Consider the following 4,554-nt stretch of genomic DNA (forward strand, 5'->3'; position numbering starts at 1 on the left):
GAAGGTTTGCATGGACATAAATTCCCTTCTATCAGTGCTCACTAACAAAGGATGTTAGAAAAACTAGGAAATCATTCCAAACCCTTGAACTCTAGGTTTTATATCCTTTGATCTAAAGTTAATATTTATGTAATTAAGTACAAGAAAGAGTGCATAGCTAATGTAAGTTCCTGAACCCATGGTTTTACCTGTCAGATTACATAGGATGTCATGGAAAGCCTACTCCAAAGAAAACAAATACACTGGGAAAGACCTCCTCAAGTTAATGTTTCAGTGTCTGGTTGGCATTTAGAATCACCCTTGTGATGACTCCTTGTTGGGTTCATCCAGATGCCTCCCTCCCCTTTTGGCAGGAATACCCTGCTTTTACTCCTCTCCCACCCCTCTCAAACTCTCCCTTTCTCTGTGGATAGCTGATCCTGATGCCCAACCCACATGCCCAAGAGATGAAATATTACCAGACTCAATGATCAGAGTGCATCATTTTCCTAAGTAGAACAACATTTTTCAGACATGGGCAAATGGCATCAGCATAACCACTTAAAGTCTATCTTGAGGCTGTGTACTGACAGATAGGACCTTGATTTTCATGGTGCATCACAAGGAGCATATCCTTTGGACTACCACTGTCCATCCTTCCTGACGTGGCTACAGCCTGTACAAAAAAGAAACGATGTGCAGAACCATGAAATGAAGATTAAAATAGAAATATGATGGCATAATCCAAGCCCTTGCCTCAACTCTGCCCAAAATTACTCAGCCCTCCTTGCAACATAAGCCAATATATTCTCTTTTCTTTTCCCTTTCCCTTTATTTCTTTTCTTTTCCCTCCCCTCATTCCTTTCTTTTCTTCTTTCTTTCATGTGTGTTTGGTTTCTGTCCCTTGTACATGAACAAGTCCTGACTAATGTAACAAGACCTTGGATATGGGGTACACAGCACAAAGTGTTTAATCAATAGACTAGAAAGACCCAGACTTGATAATTTACCAGTTTTAATTATAAATGCTATGAAAACCAAATGACTGAAAACCTGAACTCCAATTTTATCAGATCTGTCATCAGGTACCATAACATCACATCATGTTTAGCTATTATGGAGTAGAAAATGGAATAGAAAAGCATTATATAATAGCTAAACAGATGTTTAATTTCTTTAAGATTAAGCATAATAATAAGTCTAACACAGGTCAGCAAAAAGCAGTTTCTCTGTTCTAACATACATGATGGAGATGAAGTTTTCTTTTTGTTTGTTTTTGTTTTTTGTTTTTATTACTGTTGTTGTTTTGTTTGTTTGCTTGCTTGCTTTCCCATACACACAGATTGCATTCTTGTTTGCCTTCTCTCAAAAAAGATACCTAAGGCCCTTTGTAACTGGAAACCGAGAGCTATCATGAATGAAACTGAAGTATTTATGGGAAAGTGTGGGTTCTACTTGGAGTATATCAGCCACAGGTCAACAGGGCCACGCTCCTATGTGAAGAACTTGGCCCATATAAAAGTTGTGAGAATTGTAATGCCTGCCTAATTTTCTTCCCTCAGTATTATGAGAAACACATATCTCTGTCAATTCAGTTGCTGACTTTCTCAGGGCAATGAGGAAGATGTGGTAGGAATCCAGACACAATCTAAAGGGTTGTGAGAACATTTCAAAATGGCACACCTCCCAACAAGTCATATTGCTGTCCTACATTCTGTTCCTTACCCTCCCTTACAGATAACCTTTTCCTGTGCTAGACTTTTATCTGCAGTCAACTTTTGGTGGGTGTAGCTGCTATTGTTTTTCAAAGCCTGTGATGGTATATTATCTTCAATTAAATAAATTTTGATCCTCTAAATGGGAGCAATTCTATATGCAAATTATATCAGAACCCATCCACCCTTTGTAACCAAATCTTACCTTTTTCTGTCTAACTTAGAAGAATTGAAAGAAATCTTGTTCCATATCTTGCCTAATAACGCCTGATTTCCATTTACTTGGAGTCTGGCAGAGTCTCTTATATCCAGTTGCATGGAGCTGAGAAACTGAAAAGCAGAGTCAAAAACTGAGGGGCAGCTTCCAGGATGTAAGAAAGATAGGGAGCTTTGAAGGACTAACCCTTCATTTGTCATTCCCTCTCTTCTTAAGCCATGCCTCTGATGACATACACACCCCAGAAAATGGAGTAGAGAAGCATTATATAATAGCTAAACAGTCCCCTGTCCTTTAGAATTCTCAAGAAGAACTTGCCACTGAAATTTTATTAAAGCCTGCTCTTATGACAATTTATACCAGGGGCTGTAAAAATTTATCATTCCCTTCAACCCCCAAATTCCACTCCCGGGAATGTTTCCCAAGGAAATAACTCAACAAAAGAAACAAAAAAAAGTTCACAACAATGTTATTTGCAGTTCCATCTAACCTAGTAAACTATCAGAAGTAATCTAAATGTATAATAATAGGGAATGTTTAAATAAATTATTGTATAGAAGTTGATGGAATTTTATATAGCCATAAAGTTGCAATTAAACTCTCTTAATATATTATTCAGTGGAAATGTATAAAATGTTAATTCATCATTATAAGTACAACTATAAAAAATTATAAATGTACATAAATGAACATTAAGATGAAATATAAAAAAAACCATGATCAAAGGTAAGATTTGATGAAGTCATTGGTGATCGTTATTTTGTCCAAAGTAACTTACATCGTTATTATAAATCAAAGTGTGAATAATAAGAACTGGAGGTTGGGGTTGTGGCTCAGTGGTAGTGCCCTTGCCTAGCACGTGTGAGGCACTGGGTTTGATCCTTAGCACCACATAAAAATAAATAAATAAAAGTATTGTGTTCATCTACAACTTAAAATATATATTAAATATAATAAGAGCAGCTTTCTTCAGCAGAGAAGGAAAACCAGCCATAGTTATCCCATTCATTCGGTAAAGAGGCTCATACTAAGACAGAGTCTATTTGAAATTAGGAATATATTCACTAGAAGACCAAAGTCAGTTATTTTCTAACCAATATTTCTTCCCCTTTGTTCCAAAATTAGAAAATATTAAAGGTATTTATCATTTTATATTTCTGAAATTACCATATTTTGTCAAAAGCTGATGCCCACTTCTCTTCACATATGAAAAGTCTCTGAAATCAAGATATTTTTCCTAATTTACGGCATCTTAAAACACTGTACCCCAGGTAGCAGTTGTGATAAAGTTGCAATTACCTGCACATGTGCAAACCTGGCCATAGATCTCCATACAGTTGTTACTGTAGTTGATTTATTTGCATTGTTGGTACTACAAATGATGAGATTTGTTGTTGCCTCCTAAAGATTGCAATATTACTTGGTATTAAATAAAATGTGATTATACATGCAGAAAGGCAAGGATACTGAGCAACAGAGTACAAATCTAAGAGCAGTGCAGCAAATAGTCTTCACAGGAGGGATGATTACAATTCCACATATTCTCCAATAACAACCAATTTATTTTACTTATATTTTCCTTTCACATACATGAAAAAGATACATGATGAGAGGAAAAAAAAGTCTAAAATAATCCTAGGATGACATAAAATAAATTAACTTAAAATGTAGGAAACAGAATGTCATAGTTTGGAAAGCATTGCTTTTAGTGTTACATAAAAATAATGATAAAATATAAAAATCAGTGGATAACAAAGTAACTGACAGTCCCACTCACTGACATCTGAATTGATTTCATCTTCAACTATTTCTCCTTTCTCCTGGTTGGTAAATAGGATTTTCATAATTGGCTACTATCCTGCTCCATGCCAGAGAACTCAAGGACTGAAGATGGTGGAGCAAGTAAGAAAAGCATAGGTCCTGAAAACGCTTTGTACACCGGGTCACTGTTAAGGTCAGTGGTGCCAATTATTCAAAAAGAGCTAAGAGGAGACATCTGTGACAGACATGTCCCATGTAGGGGAAAATATCACAGTGGCAGACTGACCCTGATCTGGACTGGTCATTAAAAAGAGACTGAAACTTGATTCATTATGTTGTAATGAGGGTCCCCTATGAGGTTGCTTCTCTTTGACTTTCAACCTTCAAAAGTATGCTTAAGAAAACTTCTATTATTTATAAAGTATCCAACCTGAGACACCCGCCAGAGCTCAGGCATGGCCCAGACCCTCCTCAGTGACCAGAGTAGACCCGAATCCATCTCACCGCTGGCAGACATCCACCGGAGTTCAGACTTGGACCAGATTCATCTCGCAGACCTCTGGGGAAGCAAGAGCCCAGAGTAAGCTCAGATCCGCCCTCACCACTACTACCTGGGAGCCCAGATCTAACCCACTTCCATCTTGAGACACTGCAGTGGTCCCCATAGCCTTCCCCATGCAGTAGCCTCTACCTTGGGACAATAGACAGGGCCTAGAAGTAGCCACATCTAGAAGCAGACATCCCAAAGCCAGAGTAAGTAAGCCACCCTTTCAACCCATCTCTGAAAAATGTTGCATCCATCTTGAGGCACCTCCACTGTTATCTTGAGTTACCTCCTGCTATTGCCGCCACCACCTATAGTTGCAGTAGCATCCATCCTGG

Source organism: Callospermophilus lateralis, chromosome 1 (genome assembly GCF_048772815.1).
Source record: "Callospermophilus lateralis isolate mCalLat2 chromosome 1, mCalLat2.hap1, whole genome shotgun sequence".
Lineage (NCBI taxonomy): Eukaryota > Metazoa > Chordata > Mammalia > Rodentia > Sciuridae > Callospermophilus > Callospermophilus lateralis.